The sequence below is a fragment of the Gymnoscopelus braueri genome, assembly GCF_963280865.1.
Source record: "Gymnoscopelus braueri genome assembly, chromosome: 1".
Lineage (NCBI taxonomy): Eukaryota > Metazoa > Chordata > Actinopteri > Myctophiformes > Myctophidae > Gymnoscopelus > Gymnoscopelus braueri.
In genome coordinates this window covers 15,228,363-15,242,276 of record NC_137603.1, presented here as the reverse complement: position 1 = coordinate 15,242,276, position 13,914 = coordinate 15,228,363, and positions in this window count along the sequence as shown.

Here is a 13,914-nt window from a genome sequence, read left to right as displayed (position 1 = left end):
AGGCAATCAATTGGAATGGAATATGAAAAATCTGACAGATGCGCCTTGATCACATGACTACAGACATAAGGTGTACCAAATTGCAAAATATTGGCCTCATGGTGGCATTATAACAGGACGATTCCAAAGATTTGGGGTGGAGGCTCTTCCTTGGCCTATTGGGAGTGTGCGTTCAGAGTTTCTCACCGCTCGGCCCTGTGTTGCTTGTGGCAAAATGGGCCCCTCCCGTAAACTTTGAAATCCAATCATAGTCAATCGGAATGGAATCCGAAAAATTTGACCGATCCATCTGGATCACATGACAACAGAGATATGGTGTACCAATTTGGGTGAGGTTTGGACAAAATTGGTCGGAGTAGTAGCAAAAGGCGTGATCCAAGGAATCCCAGGGAAAACATATTTTGATTGTATGACTTACGGTTCAAGAGTTATAGGCCAAAACGTGAATCCTTGGCCTAGGACATGCAGGGACGGACAGGGGCGAAAACATAGTCTCCGGCCACAGCCTTTGGCCTGGCGGAGGCAATAAATAATACTACTCCTAAAACTAATAATAATAATAAGTTAAGAACAAAACTTGTTTCAGGAACAATACATGTCCACAAGATCCATAAACGTAATGTTTGATAGGATAGGATAGGATAAGATAGGATATAGGATAGATAGCACTTCATTAATATCCCAGTGGGGAATTCAGGGTATTACAGCAGCAAAGAGTAAGAAAAAGTGCACAACAATGAATAAATACTGCAATAGATCTTTTACAATTCTAATCTTCTGCAGTTCGTGCTGGATTAATTAAAAGAAACAGTGTAATAAATTAATTCCATTGAAATGCGCTACAGCTTGTATTCTTGTCTGGTTTCTGTCATGGCATCCTGTCTCATGTCATGTCATGTCACACTGTGTTCACACGCATTAAACGTGTCAGGAGCCACAAGTAGAAAAATGAGTGCCTGTTTTCATCCCTTCAATAAATATATCAAACAATGCATGGAAGGAACTGCACAAGGCCCACGCAGGGGAGAAACGGACTAAAATACTGACAGTATCAGCAGGATACATTGGAACAATTTTCTCATCATCGTAAAAACATGGAAAAGCCCCATGGAGGAATGACGCAAAGGAGATCTCCCTCCCGCTGTGAACACACCACCTCCCACACACACTCATAGGCAGCCGCGCAAGCACGGAAGTGTTGATTAACCTCACTGGCATCCTACTTCCTGTTGGTGAATATTTGGCCCATGGTTGTTGGGTTCCTATGGGAACCGGGGAGGGTCTCTGCAGGGCACAGAAAAAAGGTCAAGCGAAGGCTACAGAAAAATGTCTGTATGACCAGAAGGCTACTGTACCAGTTTACGCTGGATGCTGCTGGGTTGGCTTTATTACATTATGTTGTAAGTAAATGTAAGTGTAATAGTATTTACACTTATGGTCCTTAAATTAATTAACCCCTCATCCTCATCCTCTAACCCCTCAGTCAATGGCATGTCAAGGTGAAGGCAATCTGCTTTTTGCTGCTGAGCTGAATCTGAGATTAAAGGGATAGTTCACCCAAAAAAAATATTTTTTCCCCTATCGATTAGTCACCCCATGGAGATCAAATGATTGGCTTAGGAATACGACAAAAGCAAAGATATCCATGAATTCAAGTCTCCATGGGGTGACTAATCGATTTCACTATCCCTTTGAGGTGAAGTATACTGTAACAATGCTGGCTAGTGTTTACACAACAACAACAAAATGCCTGAAGTCAGCTATTCTTTGAGGTGTGTTTATACTTGTGTTTTGCCTGATTTATACTTTGTCGTCCAACGACATTCGCTGGAAATAGCAGATCTACAAGCTCACAATGCATTGCATCCTTGACGCGTTGTGAGCTTGTAGTCTATTGTATGCTGTTTATAGTCGGTCTCTATCTCTGGCTCCATGTTCTTCTTTACCCACATCAAAGGGTCTGCGCAGACGGAAAGTCCCAATGAAGTCACCCCCCCCCCCCCCGCCCCCAGTATCTGGTGATCAGATGAGCAGTCACCCAGTTGCCTTTCACTCTCTGAACATTCTTCTTCTTCTTCTGTTGTGTGTCTTTTGACCTGCAACTCTGTTGAGGCAAGCCAGGCCAACATGTCATGCATCGTCCAGGTCGATCAAACCACGTTCAGCATTTGGAGGCCGGTGTTTGGAGCAGCTATAGGGATTATAATATACACTACAGTCTGTGTTGGGTCCCCTCCCGCCCTCGCAGAAGGTACTATCTGCAAGATGTATGCACCATGTAGCCTACCATTAAACATGCACCACCCGTCTCCTAAAATACAGGGTTTCTGTCCTTCACTTATGACTGCAGTCTTGTAGGCTAGTTGTAGCACAGTACAATCCTCAGTGTTAATTCAACTCAGAGACCGAAACCAATTGGACTCGTCCATTTGGTTACATTTGTACACTTTCTGAGTTACAAAAGTAGGCTATAAATTAACAGTTAGGATTTTACTGTGTGATGTTATAGTGCAGTGCCCAGTGTTAACCTCGTTAAGCAGATTGAGATGTTAGTTATATGATGTTGTAATTCTGACTTAATCTTCCTATGCACTCATTGTAAATCTCTCAGGCTGAAGTGCCTGTAATGACAGCTGACTCATTCATTAGTTATTACAAAACAGTTGGTTACACCACATGTAGGGGTGAGAGGTCCTCCGCCCTATGTACCAATTCATTAAAGCCTGATTTAGTTGGTTGAGCATCGTGTCTCGCACTGCAAATAGCCGCCCTACAAGCTCACAGCGTATCATGCAGAGACTCGTTATGAGCTTGCAGATCTGCTATTTTTGGTGCGAGACACAGGTGTGCAACTAAGTTAGGTATAACACTGCCATTGCCAAACAGGTAAGAATAATCAGACCAGTGGCTGCTGTATTAAAAGCACTAAACGATATTTTATTTACAATTTGGCAGATATTTTAAAACAGTCTAGACAATTACTGAGAGATCGAGGACTAAATCAAAGGCAAAGTCCGAGGGCAAGTGGGCAGACATGGCGGGGAAGCAACTGCACAACAAACAGTAATGAAATGTACTTTACGAATCAATCAACAAAGAGCTTCCAAAATCACCACAATGATAAAACTTTTACGACTTATCGCCTACACTGTTTCCTACCACCCAAGCTCCTGTTGCATGCTGCCACAAAAACTGTTACCCAGAAACAGAGCCTTTAAGACAAATGGTTGAACAAATTATATGGAAAATAAACAAACCATAGAGTTAGTAACTGCTGCCCACAAATCTTTGCCTCTTGGGTGGAGGCCAATATCTAGCAGTTAGCACACATGAAGTGCTCAAGTCTTCACGTGGTCTTTAATAGAACATCCTCTGCCTTATTAACTTCTTAGTCAAACAATCATGGATTGCTAGGCATAAGTCTCCATTCAACACACACCCAAATTAGGCTTGTGCCAGAAAGGAGGGCCTCCAACGTCTACTTTTCTTTTTATAGCCTCCACTACAAATTAAAAAAAATGTAAAAGACGAAAAATCTACAAAATTATATGCAGGCTTTAGAAATGCTATTGTGTTGATCCATGACTGGAAGAAGAGGCAGAGGCTCATCAACCCAGGAGTGAGTCACAGGCCTCCAGATATGACTTCGCCCTGTCCCCTGTCCCCTGTCCCCTGTCCCCTGTCCCCTGTCCCCTGTCCCCTGTCCCCTGTCCCCTGTCCCCTGTCCCCTGCTCCCCAACAGCAGCACAGCTCTAAGGTGGTACAGTTAAAATCTGTGGTTCCCAAACTTTTCAGCTCAAGACCAAAAGGATATATTTGGACCCAAAACTATTTCAAAAATTGTGAAAATACCCAAACTGTAAACACGTCGTATCACGTCACATGGTGAGCTTGTAGATCTGCTACTGGGTATTTCTTGTTCGCCACTTGTTTTGGAACATTTCTGAGATTCTTTTGAAAATCATAATTTGACATCCATGACATCCCATTGTTTGAGAAACACTAACCTCACCCTGTCCCCTGCTCCCCAGCACCAGCACACAGCTCTACGGTGGTACAGTAGAGGCATCTGGGATGGATCCAGAGGCATGGAGTTCAATCCAAAACAAACGTACAGGAGGGGGACCCGCCTCTGGCAGCTTCTGCTGAGCCATGCTGAGTTAGGTTATCATTGAAGTGGGGAGACGACCCTTGCAGCCGCAGGCATATGTACACACACACACACACACACACACACACACACACACACACACACACACACACACACACACACACACACACACACACACACACACACACACACACACACACACACTGGCATGCTGACATAGTTGTTTTATGCTATCATTACAGCCTTTCCACACGGCAAAGTTACTGTGGTTATCAGAAAACATGAACATAACAGGAAACCTTATGTGGAATACCAGTTGTCCTTGTATCATCGTACATTTGGGTTATCTGAGTCACACTTAGTTTCAGTGAGACAGTGCCTCACTCCATGGATAAATGATGCCACCCTCTCCTGCAGAACATGTGTGCAAAAACACAGAGCTAAAGTCTGGTCCTCAAGCCAACTTAAATAAATGATTTATGTGTTTCTTTGTAACACTTTTTATCTTGATCTCTGTAATGAAAAATTTATTGTAGACATTTCCTAGATGTGCTATAATCCTGGGTGATAAGACTCTCACAAACTATGTAATCAACGTAGACAAGAAAATCAGCAACTCTATGAAATCATATTTGGAGAGCTTCTCTGATCATCCTTTGTAACAGCCTTTAATGGTTTAGCATTGGATGAGAGTCAGAAGCATTCTTATAATATCTGTGGTCTATCTGTGGTTGATATGCAGTCACTATCTTTAGTTGTTTGTTTGGGTGGATACTGACACATCATAATCACACAGCTTCAAACAGGGGGAGCAACCATAAGAAAACTAGACACTGTCTGATTCCCAGCAACTCTCCACTACACTGTACATGTATGTAAAATAAAGGTATTGTGTTAGCTTAAAATGTTGCTTATGATACTTAAAAGCATGTTATTAGAATGCTAGTATATTGTAATAGGTCCTGTCTGTTCGTTTGCGAGATAACTTGAGAGCAGATATTTTCATGAATGATCAGTAGGCTGCCCCAAAGAGGTAATTACCTATTATCTTGAAAGGGTGAAAGGTAAAGGTCACAGAAAGGGGACATAGAATAGGAGATGGTGGTCCAGGCAGGGTACATTAGTTGAAATGTAAAATTGTAATAACTGGTTAGCCCTGATACATGCAGTCCTCTTTCTCTTCTCTGATATCATAAACATCTTATTCAAATTTAAATTAGATTTATATTCACCACCTCTCATGACATTGTATTGTAGCTGCAAAACAGTCATAAAGGATCTAGAAAAGGGCACTCTGCAGGGGCCTGTTCCTCAAAAGGTGAATTAGAGCTAAAGCCTGGCTTTACCACCTATCCTGGCTTAATTTAGCCAGGATTAGAGCTGAGTCGGTTCCTCAAAAGGTGAATTATCTTGAAGATTAGTTTAGCCAGTTCACCCTGGCTAAGTTTAGCCTTATCCGATTCCTCAAAAGAGAATTGAAGCAAGCCTAGCTTAGTTACCATGGCAATTTAGCTGTGAAGTTAGCCTGGTCAGGAGCAGGCTAACAGCCAAGCTTTATTAATCCAGTGCCTTGTTCTTCAAGTTTTGTGAAATAGCTGTTAGTCCAATGACTCCAATCATAAACCAATGAGTTTTTCTACACTTATTCAATTCTTATGCGAAAATCAAAGATCTACAAGCCCGAAATGTTTTTGTCTTATGGCGGCCGGGGGTCCCCGGCCCCCCATGGACCCCCGCCCCCGTGGACCCCCGGCCCCCTGTGTACCTCCGGCCCCCGTGGACCCCCGGACCCCCATGGACCTCCGGACCCCCGTGGACCCCCGGACCCCCATGGACCCCCGGACCCCCATGGACCTCCGGACCCCCGTGGACCCCCGGACCCCCATGGACCTCCGGACCCCCGTGGACCCCCGTGGACCCCCGCCCCCGTGGACCCCCGTATACCCCGGACCTCTGTTGGGGGTCAACGGGGGTCCGGGAGTACACGGGGGGCCCGGCCCCCCGTGTACTCCCGGACCCCCGTTGACCCCCGTGGACCGTGGACCCCCGGCCGCCAAAAGGCAAGCTTTTCCCTTGTAGATCTTCGATTTTAGAAATTTGAAATTAGAAAATTATTCTAAGTGTTTATAATTATAATTCCAACATTCACTTAAAGTCCTTATGTTTAAACCTAACTGAATTATATATTTATGGATTTGTATATAAATTAATTGCATATTTTTGGACAACTTGTGCATTTAATTTGTCGGCAATACTTTGCCACGCTTTCTCCCTGGATCTATATTTATTGCGGCCGTGTTTCCTTTCTTGCTTATTATAAATTTTACTTCCTTGTAAGATTCCATGAGCTGCTGCAGTGCTGCTGTTCAGCCACAGAGAAGAACGCCGCTCTGGTTTTGGGCTCCATGATTGGTCAAGTTCAAGGATTCTGCTATCGACTTTCATGGTCTTTTATAGAAATAAGTGAAGCCTGGCTTCATTATCCTGGCTCGACACAGCCTGGCTTGACAAGGCCTAGCTCGACAAAGTCGCTCCTTTTCAGCCTGGCTTGGCGTTCCAGGAACCGAATAAACCAGGCTATACGGACCCGACTTTGTCAAGCCTGGATTTGACTTAAATCCAGGCTTATTTAATTCACCTTTCGAGGAACAGGCCCCAGGTTACATATCTCCACCACCAGGCCGGGTGGCCTACCGAGGGCTGTGTAAGTTGTGGGTTGCAGCTGTCAGGATCCGAGGAAGCTGCGGGTGGGATATAATACGTTCAACCTGTCAAATTTGTCAGAAGTGACAGCGGTTTTGGGGGTAGGCCTACACTCTATAGAGGACCCTCAACAAGTAACAAAGTCTTGCCGAGCCATGTGGCCCATAGGGTCTCTACCTTTTTACTACTACCTTTGGCCTGGTGGCGATCATCATTATAAACCATAAAAAGCCAGGACCACCCTGATACCAGTTATGAAACTTTGAGATACTTGGGCACAGTTTCATTGGTAAGTCCCTTTGCACATATCTGGAATTTGTCCATTTAACCTTCTAACTATTAGGATTAGTGGGCAGCAAAGAACTACAAAAGGAATGCAAGCATTTTGGCTGGAGCCTTCCTCAGCGTTGGCTCCGGCTGAAATGCGTCCCTATGCTGCTGCCCGTGCCAAACAATAAAAGAACCTAAATGGACTTTAAGTGAGTACTGGTGATCTTTAAGTTTTATCAGCAATTGAAGAACGCCCACGGAGTAGTTCAGTGACTTGCTCAAGGACACTTCAAGATGATGGATGGGAGGAATGGGGATCGAACCGGTAACCTTCTTATTCCCATGCTGTACAAAATCTAAGCCACTACTGCCTGTCTAGCTCTTCAACTTTGATTGAAGATCCATTAGCCATCAATTTGTTGTTGTGACTTGGTGCGCCTTTTCATTTTACACGGATGACAGTAAACAAAGCTAAAACGTGTTAAATAGTGAGATTCAACCCTATGGTATTGCATTTGTTTCATACACTAGAGCCAGGTCCTGTTGAATACATGTTTTTGCTTCTGCTTTGCAGGTCAGATTTGTACCTTGTGTGAACTTGCATGCTTTGGTTTTATAGTGATAGTGGCTGAAACTGCATTCATGCATGTTTTGAAACTAGCTCGAGCCTCTGATGCTGGATGTCATTTCAAATTAAAATCATAATGTACACAAGAACGTGTGCACACGCACTGTGCACATGCATGCATAGACACACACACACACACACACACACACACACACACACACACACACACACACACACACACACACACACACACACACACACACACACACACACACACACTGGAACCTGTGCCTCTAAAATGAAGCCGTGAGGACAGACATAGCTTGATCCGATGTGACTAATAAAAGCCTTACAAAAGCCTCTACATCGTCAGTATGTCACAGTCTCATGCAAAAACAAACCAAATACCCGACCTGTTGTTGGTCACATGCAGAACCTTGGACCATACTTCTACTGCACAATGCAGCAGTAGAAAGTTCTCTGAGTGTGATCCTGGAGGTAAGAACAATAGTCACTGGACTTAATAACTACAGATCAGTCATTCTGACATTGGTGGTTATGAAAACCTTCGAATGTCTGCATTAACCCATTCAATCCGGGAAAGCAACTGTGTCATTTTAGATGTCAACTATAAATCATTTTCACCACCATTATTTCATTATTTGGCTATTCAAAAATAGCAGATATACAAGCTCATAGCGTGTCACTTCGTGCCGTGCTATATGAGCTTGTAGATCTGCAATGTTTTGAAAAATCTTGAACATTTTTGCAAATCTTTTAATATATATTTATAAAGCGAAAATGTTTTACTCAAATCTTTGCTTCTGGGAGTCTCTGGAACAAAATATTTTGAGAATTTTGAGGCGAAATACATATAATTTGGGGGGTCCTTGACATGAAAATGTTTGAGCACTGTTTCAGAAAACTATTTATAATGTTAGAAGACATTTTTAGATTCGGCCTCAGGTCTTAATGGGTTACGGCAAGGCAAAGCAACACCTGGACTCCCGCAACACATATGTACAAAGCCCTATATTCATTCTGATAAATATATGAATGTACATCGTAATAGAGATATGCGTCCAGTTGAGATAGAAAAGCTAGATAAAGATGAGATGCAGAGATGTATTGCTGTCCCCTTGTTTGCGTCTCTTCACAGACCTCAAAGTCAGTGGGGATAAGAGAGTGTTCTGCTCATCTCAACAGTCTATCTAGAACAGAACACACTCATGGCCATCAGTCCATAACAACAAGGGAAGGGTCGCCTACATTACACAGGGCTGATCTTGCTTATAGGACAGTACAATAAAACAATAAAACATACTATGTTTCGATCATTAGATGTGATTGAACAAATGATCAGACTCAATAGGAGAGGAGGGGTGAAACTGCTGCTTTCTAATCAACCAGAGTTTGATTTCCTGGGGGGGTTGGGGGAATCCATCATGCCTCTGCTTTTGATATACCCCATTGGTCATTCATTTGTATCACCATGAAGGGAGGGGGGGGGGTCCTTGCTTCTAGTCAGACTGAATTAAACACATATATAAAATTTTTAGATCTACAAGCTTGACCTTGTAGATCAGCTATTTCTGCTATTTGTCATACAACAAAGTATACAGGGCTTAAGTAGTTAAGAAAACGCCCCTTTACCTTTTTTTCTCTTTTACAAATCGAACCCTGCAAACTATATTATTACATTTTATAAGTACATCACATTTATATCCAGCTGAATAACAAGAAAATCTTGTGAGAGTAAAACCAGACTTTATATAAATGTTCCATAATCCCTCTCACAAGGATGTGAGTGAGTGAGTCACTTCATAAGCAGCCAGATGAACGTGTGCGCTGCCAAAGCCTGGGGTTTACCCAGAGTCATGGTGCAAAATCCTTTCCTGTGGCCTAAAATCATTTAGAGCTCCTCAGTCATCAGAAAGCCTTTTCCCCGGACATGGGGGTAGTGAAGGAAGTGTAGTTTGAATCAATTAAGACTTTATGGCTGGAGAATAGTTTGCGTGCCGCTGTCCATTACAAATAGTAATTGTGTTTGTTATACGCTGTAAAATCCTGAGTGCTCATTTAACTCTAGAGTGCAGGACCCTTAAGGATTGCAGTTTATACCTGGCTACTCCTACTTGATTACTTAACCCCCATGAACCCTAGCGTCCCTATTCTGGGCAGGTCATAATTGGTGAACATTTGGCAAAAATAGGCGAATATTTGGTGAAAATACATAGGCAAACTTTCTGTTGAAAATAGCAGATCAAGAAGCTCACAACGCATCACAACGCGTTGAATATTGGCTATTTTCACTATTAGACGTACAACTAAGTATTTAGCACAGTACTATATACTTCGCTGACCGGGGTCCCCCAGGGGTCTATCCCCCAATTTTTCTCTCTTCACAGAAAATTGCAAATCGGCTATTTTACCGAATGTTTGCCTATGATATGTAGTTAAGTGGTTAAGTGACCTGATGAAAATCCTGTGAGGATCGTGACATTGTCTCAATAAAGTGATCCTTTGGCTTGAAGACGGTGTGCGGGCTCTACCTCCTTTAACCACTAAAGTGGTTAAAGGACACATATCTTTGTGAATGTCTTGGAATTATCATGCAGTAAATCCCTGCACAATGAATCCCTCATCCTAACAGAATGAAAACCTCTTGACGATACACAGTTTGAAGTCATGGGAGTTTGACGGTTATGTCATGACCAATTGTCTTGTTATAGACAAACACAACGTATTCCTACACTGTAGCAGACTCTAGCACTGAATTACTCCATCACTGAAATAACCAGCTGTTTACTGCTCTGCTCCACTGTCTGTTGCGTTGATTGTCTTGGCATCTCGTTGTATCTGAAACTGGCTTTGCCTTTAAGCCGTGTTCCACTGCATTTCACAGCGAATAGCTTCTCTTTGTTGATTTCTTTTTGCCTTTCCAAACAGCTGTGTCTCCGTGGCCACCGGGGAAAACAGCAAGGTCCAAGCGGTCCAAAACAGGAGAGAAGATACAGACAGAAACCACAAGGAGAGATAAACATTAGAATACAAGAGTACACAGTGTTCATGTAACTCTGATTGTACAAATGCAACCACTAGGGGTTGATCCATTTGTACACTGTGAGTTAAATTAACACGGAGGATTTTACAGTGTAGTGATAGAGTAGAAGCATGGCAGAGAAGAGAAAGTGTGTGTGTGTCTGTCTGTGTCTGTCTGTCTGTCTGTGTGTGTGTGTGTGTGTGTGTGTGTGTGTGTGTGTGTGTGTGTGTGTGTGTGTGTGTGTGTGTGTGTGTGTGTGTGTGTGTGTGTGTGTGTGTGTGTGTGTGTGTGTGTGTGTGTGTGTGTGTGTTGGTGTGTGTGTGTGTGTGTGTGTGTGTGTGTGTGTGTGTGTGTGTGTGTGTGTGTGTGTGTGTGTGTGTGTGTGTGTGTGTGTGTGTGTGTGTGTGTGTGTGTGTGTGTGTGTTTGTTTCAATCAACATGCAAGGCCGTCCACACTTGTTTGATTGTGTCTGTGTCCAGAAGGGAGAGGAGGAGAACAATTAACATGAACAGCACTCTGGGGAATGTGAATCTCCATGACGACAGTGAACATAGCCAAACAAATGAGTCCTTTCATAACAATTCAAAACAAACTGAATATCCCCCCCCCCCCCTATCAGCACTCATACACTGGCCAGGAGGCATGCGTCACTCCGTGAATCCAAAGTGTTCGTTTAACTCTTCTGAAAGTGTAAAAATTGACCTGTTAGAGTCCATTATTACAAAAAATATAGTAATATTTGACATGATCCCATTTCTTTTTCTGTTCAATTTAGCTATTATGGTCCATCCATCAAAGTGCACTTTGATGTGTGTGGAAATCTGGAGGCTAAAGCTGCAATCTGGAACTTATTTTAAAGAATGAAATGACAATCTGTAAATACAACATAACTAGCACATGGTTAGAGGTGGTCTAGCCAGGCTAGATTCTTCCATTGAGACATTTAGACACTGGTCTAAATGTTGGGTGTTGGGTAGAGATATCGGTCTGGCTGATTTATCGGCCATCATGTTCGGCATTTATGCAGCTGTGTTCCGATTTGTAACAAGTCTTCACTTGACGTACCTATTTTGTCATTATTGGCAAAAAATCTCAAACATTTTCAAAAGTAGCAGATCTACAAGCTCACAACACATTCTATTTTTGAAAACTCAATTAATCCTTTTTTATATTGGTTAGAATTTATTTTTGCACTTTTGGATAAAATATCGGTCACAACATCGGTAATCAGTGGGCTAGGACCATAGGCTAGGACTCTCCAAAATCGGCAACGGCCCCCAAAACCTGGCTTCGGCTGGGCTCTAGTGGGCTCTAGTAGGACACGATGACAAGTAGAACTGCCTGAAGCTCATGAGCGCAATATCTCTCCTGGCCAAGCGAGGAGTGTCTATTGTCTATTGATAGCACTCCACATCTCTCATGTAGAAGACCAGGGTTTCTGAGTAGGACTTGAAAGTTAAAGATAATCTGCATTTTTGGAAAGACACAGAGACATTACATACATTTCCGAGAAGAATATTAATAAACAGATTGATTTAATAGTACTGAAAACATAGGCTGCATTATGTTGGTTAAGCTGATGCTGACTGTCCAAGTTGAAGAGCTGGTTATGATTAACAGGACAAGCGGAGGATGAGAGGTGTAATTGGTAAAACCTCCTGACCCAAATACAGTCTCTATGACACAGTAAAGAGAGAGAGAAATATTTATATGTGTGTGTATGTGTGTGTGTGTGAGTGTTGATCGTAAATGAGTGTTCTGTTGTGGGATGGGTGGGGTAGTGGGATATACAGAGCTGTGTTTGATGAGCCAGCGAGTCCACCCTGTGTGCTGGCAAAGGTTTGGATCCTTAATCAGTCACAGAAGACCTCCTACGGAACCTGATTTACATCGTTTTTCTTCGAAAGAGTTTAAATATTTGGCCTTTGCCACAAAGTCATTAAATGCTCACTTGGATTCTGCATCTAGAAGTAGCCAATAATCATCTACCTACACAGTATACAGTATAAAAAAATGTGTAACTGATTAATTGAATTGCAATACAAAGGGTTCTGATTATTGGACCACATTCTAATGATGTAATACTTCGATTACATCAGTGATTTAAGATTAGCCCTTGCTGTAAAAGGGCGGCCTTAAGCCTAATTTATTCTGTGTTTTTCATCATATGACAGTGTCGCTTGCCATTTTCAACGTTTTCAAGCAACATTATTGTCATATAAATTAAGCTTTACGGTTCTGCACTCTCTCTTTGATGATGAATCACTGAGGGGTTATTCACCCCATGGTCATCTTTCTGTGCCACTTGGGGGGCTATTTTGTGTTTCTGGAGTTAAACAGTATAGAGGATAGAAATTGGGGCAAAGAACCTTAAGCTCAGACCGTTGGTATAGTCACTAAATAAGTAACTAAATAACTGTAGATAGTAGATACCTGCAGTGTGACATTTTGCATTTCAAAGTAGCCTGCAATCAATGTTCTTTTTACTGTGGGAGAGGAAATAAACTCTTGTCTTGCCTTAGGGAGTCACCCCAAAAACCCCATGAGTTCCTGTAGTAGGCCTATGTGCATTACACTGCCCTCAGTGAAGCACACACACACACACACACACACACACACACACACACACACACACACACACACACACACACACACACACACACACACACACACACACACACACACACACACACACACACACACTCACACACACACACACACACACACACACACACACACATACACACACACTCTCTCTCTCTCTCTCTCTCTCTCTCTCTCTCTCTCTCTCTCTCTCTCTCTCTCTCTTCTCTCTCTCTCTCTCTCTCTCTCTCTTCTTCCATTTATGTTGTCCTCAATGCCCTCATTCTACCCAGTGGCAATAACCTTCTCTTGTCATTTCCTAATTTCCTTCCACGCCTTCGCTTCTGGACCAGCAGCACACTTCACAGACCAGCTGTTGTGTCTTGTCTTGGAATGGAAGAGAGGGATTGTCTATAAAATATGACTCCCAATTGTTCTCTGAGTTTCTGTTTAATCCTTATAAATCAATGAGGACAATATTGTTACTAGAGGGATCTTAACAGAACAATTACATCCAAATGTAAAATCTGAATCACAAATGTGAATCACAAAATATTTCAAAATGTAAATTGTATGAATTTTAAGTCCATTATCAACTGGTACACTCAACAGAAAGGGTTAAAAAAATCGCAACA